Raw genomic sequence first — 23,345 nt, 5'->3', positions numbered from 1 at the left:
CTCCCTCGGTTCAGCACACCTCCCTCGTAGCTTGTTCAGGCACCTCCCTTCACAGAACTGTTTGCCACGGAACTCCTCAACGACTCTGGTGGGGGGCTCTCTCACTCATCTCCTAAGCAGTCCCTCCCAACCTCCTTTTATGAGGCGCGTGGCGATCAAGCCGCTGGCCTTTTGGAAACGCCCATTGGTGAGCTCGCCTCGGCCTTGATTGGTCGCGAGGGCTCACCGATCCCGCCCCTTGATGAGGCGTTGGCAAAGCCACGCCTTGTTCCTGGCGCTTGGCTGACTCCTCCCACCTTCTGCTCCAAGATGACCTAGTGTTCAATGGAGTTTGGGGGCGATGATGATGCCAATGACCCCACCTAATGCAACGGTGGTGAAACACCGCTTTGGAGGCCACGGCGATATTGTAGGGGATCTATCTTATTTCATTTGGTGCAATGCAATGTCAACTAGTGGAAAACAGAGCCTTAACTGATACACATAATAAAGAAATAACTATAGAGAGGTTCTATGATTGGCTACGTGCTTGTACATGGACTAGCTAAGGGGACGACCTTTGACCTTTACCACAAATGGAGGTATTTACAAGACTATTTACTAGAGGGTCATATTTACAAACACAGGATTCTCAAATCCGCAACAATATACACACAAATTATACAGACTTGGCATTTAATATGGAATTTTTTTTTGTGGGGGTGAACTTATTTTTCAAGATGTCTTAGAACCAAAAGTTCATTGGAATTATGTTGAAATTATTCTAGATTTTGTTAATGTGACCTGTAAAAGAAACTAAAACCACATTTGACATTTCGAAACAAATAAATTGATCCTTGAAAGTGATGTAAACTGATATCGAACTCAATTCATGGACAGTACTGTGTTAAACTTCTGTACGTTTTCCAGAAGTATCTCTTTATTTTGCACATTAGCCAAAAAAAATTTAAACAAAAACAAAAGTTAAATTACGACTGGGATTACGGACAGTAAAATTACACTTCAGTACTTCGTGTAACCCCCACGAGCATTCAGGAGAGCACGTACACGTTGAGGCATGCTGTTCACGAGATTTGCCAAGGTTTGGACAGGAATTGCTTGCCATGCAGTGACAATAGCCTGCTGCAATTCACGCACAGAGGTCGGCTGCGGGTCCAAGTGGTCGATTTGACGCGTTAATTCTGCCCACAAGTTCTCTATCGGATTCATATCCGGGGACATGGCAGGCCACTCCATATGCTCTACACCATGGTCAGCAAGAAAGTGTTGGTTCATGCGAGCATGATGAGGCCGTGCATTGTCATCTTGGAAGACAAAGTTTCCTCGAAAGGCTGCATGAGCAAATGGAAGCAATGTTTCTTCCAGAATGGCCCTGTACTTGAACTGGTTCAGGTTTCCATTCAGAACAACCAGGTCAGTTTTGCCCCCTGCATGAAAAGCAGCCCAAACGGTCACCCCACCACCTCCAGCTTGGACTCTTGGCACTATACAATCTTTGTTGCAGGCTTCATGCACTTGTCTGTGCACTCGGACGCAGCCATCTTGACGATAGACCAGAAATCTAGACTCGTTACTGAAGATCACGTGATTCCAGTGTCCTGGCTGCCATTTACGGTGCTCTCTGGCCCACTGCAATCGGCGCTGGCGGTGTTGTCTGGTCAGGCGTGGCTTTCTCAGGGGATGCCTGGCATGATAGCCTGCTTGAACCAGTCGTTGGTTGACTAGCCTTCTGGATACAGGCACATTTGTCAGTTGCTGCCACTCAGCCCTAAGCCGATTAGCTGACTTGGTATGGCCATTGTGGACTAATCGGTGCAGCTGGCGATCATCCCTCCTTGTGGTTCTGCGGGGACGTCCTGGCCTCGGTATTGGAGTAGGGACACCCCTCTGAGCATTTTGTTTCAGGATCTTTGACACCTGACCTTGAGTGATGCCATACTGCCGAGCAATAGCACGCTCTTTCATGCCGTAATTTCGTAAAGCCACCACTCCATGACAAACAGCATTGTCGAGTTGACGGACCATCTCCAGAGGAAGCGGCAATAACTTTTGGAGACGTGCAGCAGCTGTTTTCCACTAATACAGAACGCAACAACCCTTGTATACCTGACTGTGAAGCCAATCGTCAAATGCACCTGTCCATACATTTTGCCATGCCACCTGTGATATAATCCTGTTGTTGACTTCTTGCTGTGACAGACAATCAGTGATATGGTTCTTTTAACAAATAAATCACCAAAGTGTAAAAGAAACTCACCAGATTGATATACTGAGTTAAGAAATTAAACCCAAGTCAAGAAAAATATATATATTCCATATTAAATGCCAAGTCTGTATATACACACATATTATATATACTGTAGCGGCTACCGCTGGGTTTTCACAATCGCCTTGCACCTATCAAGGACGCGGAGCGATCACCATGCCGGGCTCGTCCAGGACGCCCGGGCAGGCCCGCGCTCAACTTGCCAGGCCTCGGTCGGGACGCTGGGCCACGCCCCCTCTCGCCTTTCCTGGGCAAACGCTCCGGTATAATATGTATATATATTGCTGCCCGATAAACGGGCTTTTCAGAGTGCCTGAGTGTTTGGTTTGATTAAAGCAACTCGGATGAATTCCAGCTTTTTGTCGCGTCCATTCTTCCGATCGACGTGGGAGCCCCAGCTCCTTCATTGGTGACCTACCGACATGGACACGGCAGTCACCCTTAAACTGCCTACCTTCTGGGAGGCTCACGCGGCGGTTTGGTTCGCACAGGCGGATTCCCTGTTCGCCCTGCGAGGCATCACGGCCGACGACACCCGCTTCCAACCATGTGGTAGCAGCGCTCGGTTCAGCCACCGCGGCCCGCGCCCTGAGCCTCCTCGAGAGCCCGCCAGCCGCGGACAAATACGGCACGATTAAGAAGCTTCTCCTCGATGCTTTCGCCCTCCCATCGGTGGAACGCGCACGGCGCCTGCTCGACCTGCCCGAGCTCGGCGACACGCGCCCTTCCGAGCGAATGGACTAAATGCTTTCACTGCTCGGCGAGCACTCTCCAGCATTCCTGTTCCGGGAGCTGTTCCTCCGTCAGCTGCCTAACCCGGTACGCCTCGCCCTGGCAAGCACAACGATCACAGATCCCCGGGCCCTTGCCAGAGAAGCCGACAAGATCTCCGCCGCAGGACAGCGCATCGCAGCGGCGACATGGGACCCACCGCCGTCCGACGCAACACCCATGGCGCCCGAGCACCCGGCACGGTCGACGACCGAACTGCCGACGCAATTGGCGGCCGCTACACCGAGCCGACCACCTCCAGCACGACGACCGGGGCCTCCACCTGACCAAGCGTGGTGTTACTATCATGCCAGGTTCGGACAGACGGCCCGGACATGCCGACGCCCGTGCACCTTCAGCAGGCCGGGAAACGGCCGGGCCGGCGTTCATTACCAGCCATGAGCGCCGGCCACACGGGCAACTTACTGTTCATCACGGATAAAGCGTCCGGACAGCGCTTCCTGTGCGACACCGGCGCCCAACTGAGCGTCATACCCGCCTCTGACCAGGACAGGCAATCCGCGGTTTGCGGCCCCTCCTTGGTTGTGGCCAACGGATCGACCATCTGCACCTTCGGCCCACGCAACGTCACCCTCTGCTTCGGCGGCCAACGTTTTGCTTGGACGTTTGTAACCGCAAACGTGCCCATGGCTCTGCTAGGCGCCGACTTCCTCTGCGCACACGGACTGCTGGTGGACGTCCAACGGCGTCGTTTAATCAACGCCGAAACCTTCAGCTCCCTGGTATGCACATTGAGCAGCTCCGCGCCGACCGAGCTGGCATGCACCGTCCCGGCGGCGAACGAGTTTGCTCGCCTGCTCACGGAGTTCCCGGCCCTCACGCGGCCGACGTTTTCGGCCGTCGCAGTACGGCATGGGATCGAGCACCACATACCAACCACGGGCCCGCCGGTCTACGCCAGGGCCCGCCGCCTCGACCCAGCCAAGCTCGCCGTGGCGAAGGCCGAATTCGACGCGTTGGAGCACCTCGGCATCGTGCGGCGCTCCGATAGCGCGTGGGCCTCGCCACTGCACATCGTGCCAAAGCTGGGGGGTGGATGGCGCCCGTGTGGCGACTACCGCCATCTCAATGACGCTACCACCCCCGACAGGTACCCGATCCCGCATATCCAAGACTTCTCCGCCCGTCTGGCGGGACGGGTCATTTTTTCGAAAATTGATCTCATACGGGGATATCACCAGGTACCTGTCAGGGCGGCCGACGTCCCTAAAACGGCAGTCATCACGCCGTTCGGCTTATTCGAATTCTTGCGGATGCCGTTTGGTCTCAAGAACGCGGCTCAGGCGTTCCAGCGCTTGATGGACGGCGTGCTGCGTGACCTGCCGTTCCTTTTCGTTTACCTGGACGACATCCTCGTCGCCAGCACGTCCCGGGCCGAGCACCTCCTCCACCTCTGAACACTGTTCGGGCGCCTCAGCGAGCACGGCCTCATCGTCAACCCGGCCAAATGCCACTTCGGCACGACGGCCGTTGATTTTTTGGGCCACCACATCACCAAGAACGGGGCCGTGCCGCTGCCAACCAAGGTCGAGGCCATCACCACGTTCCCGCGTCCCCGCACCATAAAGGCCCTGCAGGAATTCCTGGGAATGGTGAATTTTTATCACCGCTTCGTGCCCCGCGCTGCTCAACTCATGCGGCCCCTCTACGAAGCCCTCCGGGGCAAGCCGGCCAAGCACGACATCGCCTGGTCCGCAGCAATGGATGCGGCCTTCCAAAGCTCAAAGCGGGCCCTCGCCGACGCAACACTGCTCGCTCACCCGGTGCTCAACGCTCCCATCGCCCTCACCACGGATGCCTCCGACTACGCGGTGGGCGCCGTACATGAGCAATGGGTGAACGGGGTTTGGCAGCCACTCGCTTTTTTCAGCCGGCAGCTCCGGCCGAACGAGCTCAAATACAGCACGTTTGACCGGGAGCTCCTCGGTCTACACCTGGCCGTCCGCCATTTCCGCCACCTCCTGGAGGGCCGACCTTTCACGACGTTCGTCGACCACAAGGCGTTGGTTTACGCCATGGCCAAGGTCACGGAGCCGTGGTCGGCCCGCCAACAGCGCCACCTCTCCGCCGTGTCGGAGTTTACCACGGACATCCGGCACGTCGCCGGCAAAAACAACGCCGTGGCCGACTGTCTTTCCCGGGCCAGCGCGAACGCGGTCCACCTGGGCGTGGACTTTGCGCTTATGGCGGCGGACCAAACCACCGACACCACGGTGCAAGCCCTCCGCGCGGCGGACATGGGCCTCCGCCTGGCCGACATCCCCTTCGCGGACACTGTCCTGCTCTGCGACGTCTCCCAAGGCCAGCCTCGCCCCATCGTGCCCGTCACCTGGCAACGCCGCATCTTCGCCTCCCTCCACGGCCTTTCCCACCCGGGCCGGAAAGCTTCCCAGAAGCTGGTGTCGGCGCGATTCGTCTGGCACGGCCTTCGTCGGGACGTCCGCGATTGGACCAGCACCTGCACGGCCTGCCAACGGGCCAAGGTCCACCGACACACCCAGGCCCCGCTGGCACCTTTCACCGTGCCCGAACGACGTTTCGACCACGTCAACGTGGATCTGGTGGGCCCCCTCCCCCCGTCACGGGGGTTCACACACCTGCTCACCATGGTGGACAGGACCACCAGGTGGCCGGAGGCCGTTCCCCTCGTCTCCACCACCACCGCCGACGTGGCGCAGGCTTTCATCGCCACCTGGGTCGCCCGCTTCGGCGCACCGGCGGACATCTCGTCAGACCGCGGACCACAGTTCACCTCCGAGCTGTGGGGCGCGGTCGCCCGCAACCTGGGGGTCAAGCTCCACCGTACTACAGCCTACCACCCCCAAGCAAACGGGTTGTGCGAGCGATTCCACCGCTCCATGAAGGCCGCGCTCATGGCCGGCCTTCAAGACGGCGGTTGGGCCGACCGGCTGCCGTGGGTCCTTTTGGGCCTCCGCACGGCCCCCAAGGAGGACCTCCAGGCATCCACCGCCGAGCTTGTCTATGGCCAGGCGCTACGCGTCCCGGGCGAATTCGTGCCCGACGCTACCAGTCCCTGGTCCGCAGCTCACCAGTGCTCGGACCTCCAGGAGGCCGCCCGACGGTTTGCCGCCGTGCCAACATCCCACCACGGTGACCCCCAGTCCTACGTCCCCCCCAGCACTTCACACAGCGGAGTATGTTTTTGTGCGTCACGACGCACATCGGGGGCCACTCCAGCCGCCGTACGACGGGCCCTTCCGGGTGCTGCGACGGGACGACAAGTCGTTCGTCATCGACATCGGCGGCAGGTCGGACCGGATTGCGGTGGACCGCCTCAAGCCGGCGCACGTGGACGTCGACCACCCACCACGGGTGGCCCTTCCGCCACGGCGAGGCCGCCCCCCATCCACGGTGCCCCCCACTCGACCGCCCACCACCACACCGGACCCCCCTCCCACGACCCGCCAGGGGTCGCTTCGGCCGGGTCATCAGGACCCCCCTCAAATTGACCCTGCCGGTGCAAGTCGATTCTGGGGGGACGTGTGTAGCGGCTACCGCTGGGTTTTCACAATCGCCTTGCACCTATCAAGGACGCCGAGCGATCACCATGCCGGGCTCGTCCAGGACGCCCGGGCAGGCTCGCCCTCAACTTGCCAGGCCGCAGCCAGGACGCTGGGCCACGCCCCCTCTCGCCTTTCCTGGGCAAACGCTCCGGGATAATATGTATATATATTGCTGCCCGATAAACGGGCTTTTCAGAGTGCCTGAGTGTTTGGTTTGATTAAAGCAACTCGGATGAATTCCAGCTTTTTGTCGCGTCCATTCTTCCGATCGACGTGGGAGCCCCAGCTCCTTCAATACACACATACTCTATATGCACAAACTTGCAAAAGTACCCGGCATTGCTGGGTAACAATGAGTCGCTTCCTTACTGGAATATGAATGAGGGGTGAGGTGAGGAGGGAGGGAGAGGTGCGGAGGAGGGAGGGAGAGGTGGGGAGGAGAGGAGGGAGGAGGAGTGGAAGGGAAGGGAAGGGGAGAGGGAGGAGAGAGAGGGAAGGGAGAGGGGGAGAGGGGTGAGGAGAGGGGGAGAGGAAGGAAAAGTGGGAGTAGAGGGAGGGGAAAGGGGGAGAAGAAGGGGGTAAGGGAGATGGAGAGGAAAGGGGAGGGGCAGGGGGAGGGGGAAAGGAAGGGGGAGGGAGGAAAGGGGAAGGGGTGAGGAGAGGAGGGAGGAGGAGTGGAAGGGAAGGGAAGGGGAGAGGGAGGAGAGAGAGGGAAGGGAGAGGGGGAGAGGGGTGAGGAGAGGGGGAGAGGAAGGAAAAGTGGGAGTAGAGGGGGGAAAGGGGGGGAAGAAGGGGTTAAGGTAGATGGAGGGGAAAGGGGAGGGGCAGTGGGGGGGGAAGGGAAGGGTGTGAGGAAAATGGTGAGCAAAAAGGAAGGGAGGGGAAGGAAAGGGAGTGGAGTGGGTGGGGGAGAGAGAGGAGAGAGAGGAGGGAGGGTGGAGGGGAGAGAGAAATGCGGGAGGAGAGAAGAAGGGAGGGTGGAGGAGGTGAGGAGGGGTGGGGAAGCTAGGAGGGGGAGGAGCAGAGAGGAGAGAGAGAAGGGAAGGAGGGTGGAGTGAGGAAGCTGGGAGTGAGAGGGGAGGGCGAGAGTGAGGAAGCTGGGAGTGGGGGGGAGGGGGAGAGTGAGAGTGACTATATCGCACAAAAATGTTAGTTAATGAAAAAATAGATATGTGAAAACAAAATGGAGCTCTGTCCACTGTAACGCCATGGATTGCAAAAGCAGCCTGAATAGCATTCACCAATTGCTGGATATGGTAAATTATGTCAGATTTCACTCCAAATTTTGACATTATTTGGTCTACAGCTTCCAATCCTCATATCCGAATCCAGATGTTGATGATATGCTTCAATTATGTGATGATAACACTGGTCAACAAGTGAAAATCATCAAGAATGTTTATATGTCATCCTAATAGATTTTTGGATGCTGATTCCAAACCTGGTCTTACTTTTTTTTCTAGCACGTATACTTTTCATGATAACCGGCTTTGAATATATTTATGGTGTGTAGAGCTTATTTAATTAATTTTATAGAGTATCTTTCTTTCTGGCACTTTATGGTGGTTTGTCTAATATTTCTGACTTGTTTTGTTCAAACCCATTTTCTAATAACTTTTTCTGCTTTTTCCAGGTAATTACACAAACTAATTGGATGAGTTTTTCCAGCAATAATGCCTAGAATGTGCAAAAACTCACCAGCCAACGTTTGTTACGTATGTGCCTCATTTACATCCAAGTCACAAAGATTATCACGAAGCATCTCAAGAAAATTGATCGCTTATACTTTGGATGCCAACTGGGAGACAAAGAAAAGATGCGGGCACCACATAACATATGCACATCATGCTCGAACGATGGAAGAAAAAAATCTTTGAAAAAAATTTCAAGCAGGTGATTCTCCTTTACTTTGGAATTGAGCTCACCCGTGGTGAGTTGCAGGTGCCTGCAATATAGAAATCACTCATTTAACCAGTTTGAATAGAGAAAAGGAGTCATTCTGCTGTTTTGTGTCACTGCGTGCACCGCAATGAGCATGGAGAAATGAAAGAAAACCAGAGAATTGACTGAGGTCAGACACAAGATTGTAGCCAAGCATGGACTATCTCAAGGCTCCAAGTCCATCTCCAGAGACCTTGATGTTCATGTGTCAACCATACGCAATGTTATCAGGAAGTTTAAGGCCCATGGCACTGTCGTGTGCGTGGATCTTTGTGAACCCAATAAGGCGATCGTAATAGACAGTCATCCACTCCCACATATTGAGGAGGTGTTCACAGAACTTCGTGAAGCGAGAATGTTCTCTACTCTTGATCTTCAGAGTGCATATCATCAAGTGCACTTGCATGAGGAAAGCAGAGACCTTACGGCTTTTGTAACACACGAGGGACTTTTCCGCTATTGCCGTGTACCTTATGGTCTTGCTTCTGCTCCCAGTGCATTTCAGCGAATGATGTCACAGACCTTAGCTGGACAGGAGGGTGTCCACTGTTACCTAGATGACATAATTGTGTATGCATTATCCCCTGAGAAACACCAACAAGCTGTTTTGAATCGTATTGATCAATCGATCAGGCTTAAAACTGAATTATGAGAAATGCCATTTCAGGAAGGCTGAACTTTCTTTTATGGGTCACGTGATCTCAGAAAAGGGCATGAGTCCAAACACAGAACATGTGGTGGCAGTAACACAATCACCACCCCCAAAGGATGCGTCTGCTCGTGTTATTTTCTGGGTTTGACTTCTTGGTACTCCATATTCATTCCAAATTATGCGGCAGTTGTGGAGCCACTCCATGCACTACTGCTCAAGAATGCTGACTTCTCCTGGTGTTCATCTCCTTCTCCTGGACCGATGCTGCACACACTCAATTTGAAAGGGTAAAAAAATTAATTGCTAACATTCCTGCACTTGCTTTGTTTTGACCCTACTCTGACCACCATTGTGACCATAGACGCGTCTGATTATGGACTTGGAGCAGTGCTCACTCAATTTTACGATGACTCTACAGAAGAAACAGTAGCATTCACCTCACGAACGCTCACAAAATGTGAACTCAAGTCCTCTACAGTAGAGAAGGAAGCACTTGCCTGCATCTGCACATTTCAGAAATGACGTACTTACCTGTGCAGTCGGAAATTTATCATGAGTACAGACCACAGTCAACTGACCACACTACTGTCTTTGAGAGGTCTTGGTCGAGCTGGATTGACGTTAGTCTGCACGCTTACTGTCGTTTAACTATGAAATTGTGTCCAAACCTGGCCATCGAAATGTGCCTACAGACTGTTTATCTCGGTTACCACATCCCATGACAGAGTCGTACCACGAACCGGATGTAGAAATGGTGGCTTTAGTGTCTGTTGACTTCTCTGCTGTACCTGTGGAACATTTCAAGGAAGCTTGCAATAGATGCCCTGTTCTACAGAAGATGCTAAAATATGTCTCCAGAGGGTGGCCTTGCAATGCAAAGTGCATTGACCCAAATGTACTTCCGTACTTTCGCATTCGGAAGGAACTGGCTTTACATTAAGTGGCCAGGAATGGACCTCTACTAGTGGCCAGGGATGGACCTCTACTCGTGGCCAGGAATGGACCTCTACTAGTGGCCAGGGATGGACTCCCAAGTAGAAGTTGCCATTAAGTCGTGTATCACTTGCCAAATGCATGATAAAACAGCTGTCACTCGGGTTCCACCTTTGTAATCAGTTCCTCTGCCTAATGCTGCTTGGGAAAAGCTTGCCATCGATATTATGGGACCACTTGATAACGACCAAATGGACCGACGCGATGCCATTACCTTAATTTATTAGCCCGGCCAGATTCAGCAGATGGCCAGAAGTAGCCATTACTTCCCGAGTAACATCTGCTACAGTTATCAAGTTCCTGACTGCAGTATTCAGCCGTGAAGGAAACCCACAGGAATCATCTCTGCCAATGGATCTCGGTTTGTTTCAACTGAGTTTAAAACATTAAGCACTGCCATAGTTCTATCTCGTACGCACAAGCCACCTATGTTCTATGTATTACCCACTCACAAGAAAGGACAAACCAAGTTTAGGCAACCCCTCAAGATCATTGAGCAGAGAGGTCCTGCTACCTACAGACTCTCTGATGGGAAAGTATGCAATGCAATTCATGTCACACCTGAAATTCAGAACACCAACGGACTTGCTGCTGAAAGTTTGACAGGTTTAGAGGATTATGGTGCAGGTAACCCTGTCCAACAAATGCCTCCACAAGTCTTTGCCCCAGTTGTTTGTCATGGGACCAGACATCGTCAAGCTCCTGAATGGACCAAGGACTTCGTCATCTGACACGTTTACCTTCAATTGCATGCTTACAATGTTCTTTACATTTATTTTTTTTCATTATTAGTTGTTGCTATCTTCACGAAAAAGGGATATGTGGTATTTGGAGTTGCGTGAATATTAAGGAATGCATGATGGACCGGAAATGATGAGAGGTAATCGGTAGTGATGTGTGAGGAGGCGTGGTTTGAGGAGATTGAAGAGAAATGCCATTAAACAGTTGGGCAGAGGAACCTGGGTGTCTACTGCCTTATTATACAACGTGTGCGTGTGTGTGTGTGTGTGTGTGTGTTTCTTTTCCGAGTGTAGATTGAGTGCTCCAACGTGGACAACACGCGCCTCATGCTGGAGGTGGAGAATGCAAGACTCGCTGCGGAGGATTTTGAAGTCAAGTAAGCATGAACAATGATTGGTTGTTGCTTCAACTTTTTGTTTTTTTAACCGCTGGGGGATGTCAGAGGGGGTCCCGGGGAAACCCAGGGAAATAAGCACATTATCCCAGGGAAACAATCATCAAGGGAAATTGGAAAAAGAGGAATGGAATCGATGTTCTTCAGGTTTTAATGTCGCACTAAACTGATATCTGACACCGAGAGACCAGATATGAATTCTTATTTATTACCTTAATTATTTACTTATTTTACACAGCATTCTAAAGCTTAGGTTGGAGCTTCAACAAGTATAGGCCCTACCATGTGCAGAATAAAGATATTAGACATCGGTGTGCTGTAATGTGAATTACAATTAGGACTTGATTCGACAATGGAAAAGGTTATTTGGAATGTGGGAGTATGAACCTGAGTTCTCCGACCTCATGCGATTTGAACCTGGGTTCTCTGACGTCATAAGCCATCAATTCAGAGAGAAAATCCAAACGGGCCAACTCACCTATTAATGTAGCAAATATTAAACGAGAAAGCATCTCAAAATGCAAAGGCCATCCGCATCCGCTTTGTACTCAAACTAAACTTTTGGAAGAGCTAGGATTAGTACGCTGAAAGGATCAGGACGCAACAAGACAAAAGGAACAGTTGAGAGAGGTGGAAAACAACAACAGCAGAGTCGAAGGCCTAGCTAGAGGTAGACTTGGACAAACAATGGGTGTGGGGAGGAATGGGGGGCAGGAGAGGATGGCATAGGAGTGGATAAGATGGATACAGAAGGAAAATCTCAGTAGGGAAAAGTGGAAATTTGGAAGGAGGAGAGATTGGGGTTTCACCTTCCATCAATAACTCAGTATTTCACTGCTCTAGTACTGATCTTACACCTCCCAACCCCAAGGGGTACATTTGGCAGTAACTTCCCCTCTGCTCACGCCTCTTTTTCATCTGTGTGTTGTACCATCTGCTAAACAGTAAATACTCCATCTACATCTCTCTCTAAGACAACATGGACAAACTTTTAACCACTCATCCCAATTCTCACTTCCTCGTATGCGGTGATTTCAATTGTCACCATGCTAAATGGCTGGGCCTTGGTTCCTCTCTTACCAGCCATGGCACCTCACCAAAGGACTTCTGCCACTCCATGGAGACTGACTCAATCTGTAAACCTTTCAACCCGGATTTCTCCTAATGGCAAATTTTCCTTTGGACTTGGTGATGACTAACTTCCCACAAATCCCTCATGCTCTTCCTCTGCTCCAATGCTCGTCAACATCTCTCTGGCTGTTCTCACAGAGCTGCCTCAATGCCGGCGAGTCTGGCAGTTCACGCAAGAAGATTGGCAGGGACTGCAAGCAGCCATCGCTCTTAAGGACTGGTCTCCCATGTGCACTGCCCCTGATATTAACTCAGCCTGGGAATTCTTCCACAGAAACTTACTCTCTCATGCACAGATTCATCCATTCTTGTCTTCAATTATCCTACACTTCCTCCCGCACACGGTACACTGAATCTTGTGGTGAGGCAGTTGCTCTGAAACAACTTGATTTATCTTCCTGGAAGGTAAGTAATCATTCTCGTCCGGTAAATGTAATCATATTTCGTCCGTGTCACACATCCCAACCTGTACACCAAATTTCATCCGAATCCGTCCACAATTTTTTGAGATATCCTGTTCACAAACAAACAGACAGACAAACAGGGGTGAAACATAACCTCCATCCACCTTCAGTGGTGAAGGTAAAAATGAAATGGACATTCCTAAAACTTGTTTAAGCAGTTTTTCACGTTACAGTTTGAGGATGTTTGTAAGAGATCGTTTCTCCATTACCTGCCTTGATGGTGCCTTCATATTTTTCCTGCAATGCAGGTTAACAAGGGCTTTGCGTTGTTGTTGTTGTTGGGTTCTTGCTGGGGGTCGATGTTTGAAATGTGCATCCATTGGTCGGACAGCTGCCAGACCACACCCACATCTGTCTGTTGACTCCACCCACCATAGTGCCAAGGCAAAATGATATGGCTACCATCTTGTTTCCTGGGAGGCCTAGTACATTAGGCCTATATAGGCCTCTGCTGATTATACACTGTCCAGCTTTGTTGCATCAGACTTCCATTGGCTTTGTTTGGGTCGAGTGTTAAATTATTGGTAAGGCTTAATCAAGCCCATAAATTCCTCCCGAAAAATAGCTTTACGTAACTTTTGAACGGCGCCATATGCGCGTTTCCCAATCGGCCTGTTGCCGGGGATATTTAAAGCCAATTCTGTCGCGCTCAATGACAAAGGCAAAGGTTGCATAAACAACCCATAGGAAGTCCTCACGTAAGGGCTTCCTTCAGGTTGAGGAAATCCTTAGGAGCCGTTGCTTTGCCAGGCAACCAATCAGATTAGGGATAGGCAGAGGCGTCCGAAAGCAAGATGGCGGTGAAGTGATGCTTGTGACGATTTTAAATGATGCTTGTCATATAATATTCCTACATACACGCTTATTATATGTTGCATGGGGAACACATTCTTCTGGATGAAGGAGGAATAAAATGATTATATTGTATAAAATTCATTCGATTCAGTTCTCATTGAGCATTTTATTGTAAATGTGTCATCGTGTGCAGTAAATGTTTGGAAACTTTCTGAGAATGGTGATAGCGTGAAATTATGAAAGTGAAATACGGGTGTGAAACTACAAGTAGAACATTCTGGAAGTAATGAAAGAGTGAGAATGTTATCCGGGTCACTGTTCCGCCGCTCGGAGTGTGTTTCACAACGTACAATTGGGAGGGCGGAAACTTGGTAACTGAACACATACCTGACGTTTTTGAAGCCCGAGTCTCGATCTACTGTTATCCATATGCTCCAGAGAGAATAATAACATGACCCTTCCTGCCGCTCTTGTTCGGAATGGGTGCACGAGTTCCTGAAACCAGACCAAGATGGCCGTCCGACTCGTAATTGATATTGAACCAAACGGTGAAGACCCTCGGACATGAATTGTATTTCTTGAACAGCAAGAATGAGGGAGTTGAGTGGACAGGAGAGGCGGAAATATATATACTGTGTTGCAGGTTGTTACCACAGTGTGGCCATTCTTGTTGTTGTAACTTGTATATGATAGTGTGTACCTCTCTGTAATGCACACGGCATGAAGGAATACTCTGTTAAACTAAGAACAGTCTGTGTATCAATACAATACTGTGAATAGCTGGAGACTACACCACCTCAAAACCTTCCTCAAAGCTAAAGAGTAACTGAGGGCTTGGCCCTTGGACCCCCATTAGAGCACCACCCCTCAACCTCACTGGGGGTCTGGGTGGCAGCCTTTGGGAATGGGTCTCACGACAGACGACAATCGCAGGTTGAGAGGTCTGCATATTACATGTACAGTATATTATTTGAAATGACGAGTTGTATGGGATCTTGAGCTTACCGGTATGATCTGTCTATCGATTCATATCCGAACCACCTGTGTTGCGCAGATTGGGCCTTGAGGTGTCACTCCGTGAGTCCGTGGAGTCGGACCTCGCACAGCTGCACAAAATGGCAAACGAGTGTCGTGAGTGCAACAACACATTTGAAGTCGAGGTGAATGTGACGCAGGAAGAGATCCGTCGACTTGTGGGAAGCCACCATGAGGTAGGCCTCTAAATGATGCTCTCAAGTGCCGCTTCTAAAGCAACACACCGATTTGGCTGCATGGTCAAAGACCGAGATAAAGACCAGACAAGACTATTGGTATAAGCTCACACACACACACACACACACACACACACACACACACACACACACACACACACACACACACACACACACACACACACACACACACACACACACACACACACACACACACACACACATACATATACAGTCACGTGAAAAAGTAAGTACACCCCATTTAAAGTTTTGACTTTTTCAACATATTTCAACATACAGCTATTTGATCTTCATTTCAACAATATTGATAGATAAAGGTGATAATATAACAAATATCATGAAACATTTACATTTTGTAGTCCATTGTATAATTTAAATAAACATAAATGCAAATTTCGCATGTGGAAAAAGTAAGTACACCCTTGGCTCTAAAAGGTGGTATTGCCCCCTTTGGCAGAAACAACCTCAAGTAGGCGTTTCTTATAACTGTCTACCAGTCTCTGACATCGACTGGGAAAAATTTTTGCTCACTCCTCCATGCAGAATTCTTTCAGCTGTGCGATGTTTGGGGGTTTCTTGCATGCACAGCTCGTTTCAAATCCCCCACGACATCTCGATGGGATTTAGATCCGGGCTTCGACTTGGCCATTCCAGAACCCTCCATTTCTTTCTTTTCAGCCATTCCTTGGTGGATTTACTGGTATGTTTAGGGTCATTGTCATGTTGCAAGATCCACCTTTGGTTGACCTTCAACTTTCCGACAGATGGCCTCACATTATACTCAAGCACCCTCTGGTACAATAAAGAATTCATAGTGGATTATATGATGGTGAACTGCCCAGGCCCTGATGCAGCAAAGCTGCCCCAAACCATAATATTTCCACCACCATGCTTTACAGTTGGTATCAGGTTCTTGTCAAATGCTGTCTTTGGTTTTCGCCAAACATGTCTTCTGGTACTGTGGCCAAATAGCTCTACCTTTGTCTCATCTGTCCAGGGCACATTGTTCCAGAAGTGCTGGTCTTTGCCTCGGTGTTCATTGGCAAACTTTAGTCTTGCTCTGATGTTCTTTCTGGACAGCAAAGGTTTCCTCCTGGCACACCTCCCATGTAGATCATATTTGTGCAGCCTCTTTCTAATGGTAGACTCGTGCACTTTGACATCAACAGTGGCAAGAGCGACCTGTAGGTCCCGTGATGACATTCTGGCGTTCTTAGAGACTTCTTTCAGCATCTTGCAGTCTGCTCTCGGGCTGAACTTGCTGGGGTGGCCTGGCCTGAACAAGTTGGCAATTGTTTGGAATCCTCTCCACTTGTAGATGATCTTCCGGGCAGTCGAATGATTAAATCAAATTGTTTGGAGATCTTTTTAAATCCCTTCCCAGACTCGTAGGCATCTATAACCTTCTTTCTGAAGGTCTCAGAGAGCTCTTTTGATCTCGGCATGGTGACGCCGCACACTTCAACAACAAAGAGCAAACCAAACTAAATGTCTGAGGTTTAAACAAGACAGGTTCCTCCAAGATCCTCTCTAACGATGTTCTAATCATTTGTGCACCTGAGCTGGTGCACCTGATTCTAATTTTAGGTATTTGAAGTCGTGATAAATGTCGGGGTGTACTTACTTTTTCCACGTGCGAAATTTGCATTTATGTTTATTTAAATTATACAATGGACTACAAAATGTAAATGTTTCATGATATTTGTTATATTATAATCACCTTTATCTATCAATATTGTTGAAATGAAGATCAAATAGCTGTATGTTGAAATATGTTGAAAAAGTCAAAACTTTACGTGGGGTGGACTTACTTTTTCACGCGACTGTATATACTGTATGTGTATATATATATATATATATCATTTGCGGGACAGACGTTAGTAGACGTCAGTGTACTTAAATGTGAATTACAAGCAGATCCTTAGAACATGGACACTACACGTGTGGTATATGGGATTTTTGAATCTGAGTTCACTGCATCATGAGCCAGGGTTCAGACGAGAACATGAACAGGTCAACACTTGTTTTATAGATCTGTCATTTAAGAGATTTTATGATGGTAATATTCCCTACATTAGTGATGGTAGTCAAAGCAGTGCAGTGTCTCTGTTTAACCAAGCCTTGCAGGTGGGAGCAGGTGTTTGGGAAAATGATCTTGTAGCGCCTCCTTCTGGTACATTCACTGTGCAAGACCATGAACGACAACACTTGTCTCTGGTGGGTTGAAAAAAATACGATCTCCATATCAACCGCAGAGAAATGGATCCTTTGGTAAGCTTGGCCACTTCGATAGAGATGGCCAAGGTGTATGTACCTAATATTGCAGCCATTGTAAAATCACTGAATCTTGACTCACGATGTTATAAATTGAAAAAGAATCTTTGAGCACAATCTGTCTTACGACCACCCAGCAAGCTCCCTCAACCAGAAGTGTGATCACTCTATAACCCCCCCCCCTCCCCGTCCCCTCTATAACACCCCCCCCCCACCCTCTCCGTCACCTCGATAACCTCCCCCCCACCCCCTCTCCGTCCCCTCTATCCCACTCAAACCAATATAGCGAGTTGATCCAGTGTCTGGGTGAAGCCTTCTAATTTGGGGAGGGGGAGGAAGGGGGGGGGGTTTATATGTATATATATATACCAGAACAGTCATGGCCAAAAATATTGGCACCCTTGCACTTTTTTCAAATAACTCACAATTTTGTCAAAAACAAGTTGAAATTGACAAAAGTGTTTGGTCTACACAATTCTCTATTTCACTGTTGATATCACAGAACCTTTGTTTTTAATTCAGAACTGAATATATCCTTTAAAATCAGAAAATAAAAACAAATGGCATTGACAAAATTATTGACACCCTCGACTTAATACTGTATTTGGCAGCACAGACTTTGGACAAAATAACTGCAGTCAAGGGCTTCCTGTAGCCATGAATGAGCTTCCTCCACCTCTCTACTGGCAGTTTGTCCCACTCTTCCTGAGCAAACTGCTCCAGTTCTCCCAGATTTGAAGGGTGCCTTCTCCCAACTGCTGTTTTCAGATCTCCCCACAGGTGTTCAATGGGATTTAGATCTGGACTCCTTGCTGGCCACTTCAGAACAGTCCAGCATTTTGTCTTGAAATATTCCTGGGTGCTTTTTGAAGTGTGTTTGGGGTCATTGTCCTGCTTTAAGACCCATGACCTTTGACGGAGATCCAGCTTTCTGATACTAGGTTGAACATTGCGCTACAAAATGCCTTGGTAATCTCCTGATTTCATGATGCCATGCACACATTCAAGGCACCCAGTGCCAGAGGCAGCAAACTCCAAAACATCACTAAACCTCCTCTATGTTTGACTGTAGGGAAGGTGTTCTTTTCTTTGAAGGCTTCTTTTTGTTTTCTGTCAACATAGAGATAATGTGCTTTACAAACAGCTCTAATTTGGTCTCGTCTGTCCACAGGACATTCTCTCCCATTTTGGCTTGTTGAGATGTGTTTTGGAAAACTCCAGTCAGGCTTTCTTATGTCTCTCTCCATCCACAGTGGGGTCCTCCTGGGTCTCCTCCCATAGAACCCCCTTTCATTGAGTTGGTGACACATGGTACGAGTTGAAACTGTCGTACCTTGTGTCTGAAAGTCACCTTGAATCTACTTGACAGTTGATCGAGGGGCTTTCTCCACCATTCAAACAATCCTTCGCTGCAATCTTCAATCACGTTTTTTCTTGCAGCCACGTCCAGGGAGGTTGGCTACAGTGCAATGAGCCTTAAACTTCCTGATAACATTGCATACGGTGGACACAGGAACATCAAGGTCTCCGGAGATGGACGTGTAGCCTTGAGATTGTCCATGCTTGGCTATAATCTTGTGTCTGACCTCCTCAGACAATTCTCTGGTTTTCTATATTTTCTCCACATTTCATATAACATCAAAGTGTATGTTTACATTTCATACAATATTCAAGTGTATGTGTACATTTCATATAACATTCAAGGGGATGTGTACATTTCGTATAACATTCAAGTGTACGTGTCCATTTCATATAACATGAAAGTGTACATGTATATTTCAAAGTTTACGTGGACATAACTGCCCTTTTTTTTTGTATACAAGATCGAGGCTCGTGTAAGAGCTAATATTAATCCCCCCCTCCCCCAAAAAACCAACACATAAAAAACATAATAAAGGGAGCGGGAGACAAGATGGGGAGAGAGAGGGAAACACACAAGTACAACAGTAGAGAACAAGGACATCGGGAGATCTGTGGGAGGGAGAGGGCTTGGGGGGAGGAGGCACGGGAAGGGGGGGGGGAGGGTGGGAGAGTTATAAAACACATGGACACTGCGAGGACTTCCAGGAAACAAGGCGGTATTTCGAAAAAGTGGATCTGGAGTGAAATTAACGGAGGTAGGAAAGATCAAGGTTTTGGATGGGGGAAGATAAGAGATGGTGGTGAACAGCTGTTTTAAAGACCTGGAGGGAGGAGTGGGATTGAAGAGAGTGAGGGAGTTTGTTCCAGAGGCGGGAGAAAAGAGGAATGAAAGAGTGAAGGTGAGCAGAGAGTCTTGATTTTGGTAGTTTCACCATAAGAGGGTTGCTGGCAGATCTTGTGCGACATGTAAGAATATTTGGGGGACAGAGCACAGACAGGGCTGGGGGGGGGGGGCTAGGCCAGATAGGAGTCAGTAGAGGACAGAAAGACCATCAACCTGCCTACAGTGAGTGAGTGAAAGGCCCTCAGAGTTAGCTTCATCGCAGGAGATTCCAATGATTCTGAAAGCTTTGGTTTCAACAGCGTGAAGACGAGCTAGGTGTGAGGCAGGAGCACCAGCCCAGAGGGGAGAGCAGTATTCCATTGAGCTGCGGATGTGGTGGTATGTGTTGAGGAGGTGAGGCCTTGTATGTGGTGAGGAGCTCAGGCCAAGGAAGGACTTCGCATGACGGAGGATGCCCAGTCGGTGACTGGCTTTGGAGGCCAGCATGGAAATGTGGTTTCCCCAGGAAAGATCATGGCAGATAGTGAGACCCAAAAGCTTGAGTGACAGAACTTCTTGGAGTGGATTGTTGAGAAAGTAGATGGGAGGGTTGTCCAGACGGTCTTTTCAGAGACACATCGTAAGAGTGTCAGATTTGTCAGGATTGAAAGACATGTTCCACCTGTTTGACCAGTCTGTGGTTTTTGTCAACGTCTGCAGAGAGTGTGGAGGCTGCAGACTGCCGATCTGAGGGATGAGGTATCCGCACCGCACCGGCAGAGAGTCATCAGCAAAGAGATAGAGAGGATTTTCCAAAGAGTCGGAGAGATCATTGATGAAGACCAGAAAAAGCACAGGGCCCAGAACACTGCCTTGGGGAACTCCAGCTTGAACAGGAAAGGGAGATGAGAGAAATCCATTCAGGGCCAACACGTTGACTACGTCCAGAGAGGAAGTCCACAAGCCATGCGTGGAGATTTCTATGGATACCATAGGAGGAGAGTTCGGTGAGCAGAGCTGGGTGCCAGACCGTATCGAACGCACGTGATATGTTGAGGGAGACAGCTCTGGTTTCCTGTTTGGCATTGAGGACCTCCATCCATTGTTGAGACAGCAGAAGCAGCATGTCCAGAGTAGAGTGACCTGGTCTGAAACCAAATTGATGATCAGAGATCAAGCCATTGGAGAAGATGAAGGATTTGATATCCAAAGCAATGATGGATTCCATGACTGCTGATAATTGGGAGCAGTCTAAAATATACGTGCGCATAACAACTTTTAAAAGAAGAAGTAAAAAAATATATCTCGGGAATTTCCCCGGCCTCTCGACTGATTAATTAAATACGCGTGAGTCATTTCACTTCCATGTAGATTTTCATTTTAGTTCACATATTTGAATTACATGGCCATGTTCATGTGAAATACACTTTGAAAAGTCAGATGAAAACCAAAAGTGTTTTTTGTTTTTTTTAAACACCACTATTTTCTTTCCTCTGAATTGTGAGAACGTACGGTACCTCCTTTGGGTGGTGATATTACAATGCAACCACAATCACGCAAACAAAACGTGCATTACCTCGTTTTCTCCGCATGAGATGCAATCAATTATTGTTTCCTCAAAACGGTACCTTTATTTAATAATAGCAGACGCATTGTTCAGTCTTCAAATGTACACCAGAGGCCTTTGAAGCCAAAGAGCTATGTGGAGAGAGAAGAGTGGTGGCGATTTCTGCCCCAGTAGCGTCGCCTGGCTAATGGGCAGTTCTTGTAACGCAAGGGGGAGGAGGATGGAGGGCGTGGCCTGTAGAAAGGGCGGAGCTTACGATGCACCCACAGATACAAAATCAGATATATTGTGGCGGACACAAAAGCCCACTGGCGTGGTGACATCATTCCGCGCACCAAGTGGGCGGTGGCCACGCACCAGGGGTAGGCGTGGCCTCATGATATACACCGGGCGCCCAGCCCGGGACAGTACAGTGTTACAGTGTAGTCTTACAATAAAGACGTTTATATGTTACCGCTTGTCCGCTTCCTCCTTGCTCACAAGCAGCGCGCGTAACGCCGCGCTTTACTGGTGACCCTCGACGTTGGATCTGCTGGAGCGATCCTTCCACACGCGACGCCATCGCCATGGCCGACTTCGTCAAACTTCCGGAATTTTGGGAGGCTCAGGCCGAAGTCTGGTTCGTCCAGGCCGAAGCCCAATTTCAGCTTCGGCGCCTCACCGGCGATGACACGCGCTATTGCCACGTCGTCGCCTCCCTCGGGCCCGGCACGGCCGCTCGAGTTGTGTCCGTCCTTCGCCACCCACCGAACGGCCACAAGTACGAGGCACTCAAGCGGCTACTCCTAGCCACGTTCGGCCTTACGGACGACGCACGGGCCGACCGCCTCCTGGATCTCCCCGAGCTCGGTGAGACGCGCCCGTCGGTCCGAATGGACCATATGCTGTCACTGTTGGGCGACGAAGCCCCCGGTTCGCTATTCCGGGCGCTTTTCCGGCGCCAACTTCCAGCGCAGGTCCGCCTCGCGTTGGCCGGGACCGAGCTAACGGAACCCCGAGCATTGGCGGCCGAGGCGGACAGGTACTTCGCCGCTTCGGACATGCGGGCGAGCGTCGGCGTGGCCGTCACGGCCCTCGACGCTGATGTTCAGCAGCATGTTCCACAGCATCAGCTTCTACAGCACGCTGATGTTCAGCAGCATGCTGATACGCACCTCGTGAACGCCGCCACGCCCCGCCCACCGCCGCAGCGAAAACCGCCACCGCGGGGAAACCCGCCAACTCCACCGGCCTGGCGGAGCCAGCCGCGCTCCTCCAGCTCCACCACCTGGTGCTGGTTCCATGCCAAGTTCGGCCACGAAGCTCGGCGGTGTCATCCGCCGTGCTCCTTCAACGGGTCGGGAAACGCCCGGGCCGGCGCTCAATAGTGGCGATGAGCGCCGGCCATTCGAACAGCCTGCTGTTCATAACGGACACCTTCTCCAGGCGCCGTTACCTGTGCGACACGGGAGCACAGGTGAGTGTCATTCCCGCCGGCACGTCAGACAAGCACGCCGCGGGTGGGGGCCCCGCGCTGCTTGCCGCGAACGGGACGCCCATCCGTACGTACGGAAAACGCTGCCTCTCTCTGCGGTTTGGAGGGCAGGTTTTCCGATGGACGTTCGTCACCGCCGACGTGCCCATGGCACTGCTTGGCGCGGACTTCCTGTGCGCTAATGGGCTCCTGGTCGACGTCAAGCGCAGACGGCTTGTCCAGGCCGAGACGTTCAGCTCGCTCGCTTGTGCGTTGCCCAGCTCAACGAGCGGCTTGCCAAGCGGCTTGCCGAACGATTCGGTTCCGGCCACGTTGGTCTGTACGCTTCCGGCAGCGGACGCATTCACCCGCCTCCTCGCCGGCTTCCCGGCCCTCACGCGGCCCACCTTCTCGGCGGGGGCCGTCAAGCACGGGGTGGCCCATCACATCCCCACCGTCGGGCCACCGGTCTACGCCCGGGCACGCCGCCTCGAGCCGACGAAGCTGGCGGTGGCAAAAGCGGAGTTCGCTACCCTGGAGCGACTCGGCATCGTTCGGCGCTCAGAGAGCGCTTGGGCGTCGCCGCTGCACATCGTGCCGAAGCCCGGCGGGGGATGGCGACCGTGCGGGGACTATCGCCGTCTCAATGACGCCACGACTCCCGACCGCTACCCCGTCCCCCACATTCAGGACTTTTCCGCCCGTTTGGCGGGCAGGTCCTTCTTCTCGAAGGTGGACCTCATACGCAGCTACCATCAGGTCCCCGTCAGGCCGGAGGACGTCCCGAAGACGGCGGTCATCACGCCATTCGGACTCTTCGAGTTCTTGCGCATGCCCTTCGGTCTGAAGAATGCGGCTCAGGCGTTCCAGCGACTGATGGACAGCGTCCTGCGCGACTTGGATTTTGTCTACGTTTACCTGGACGATATCCTCGTCGCCAG

The sequence above is a fragment of the Myxine glutinosa genome, chromosome 13 (assembly GCF_964187855.1).
Source record: "Myxine glutinosa chromosome 13, kmMyxGlut1.1, whole genome shotgun sequence".
Lineage (NCBI taxonomy): Eukaryota > Metazoa > Chordata > Myxini > Myxiniformes > Myxinidae > Myxine > Myxine glutinosa.
This window is presented reverse-complemented; position numbering follows the sequence as displayed.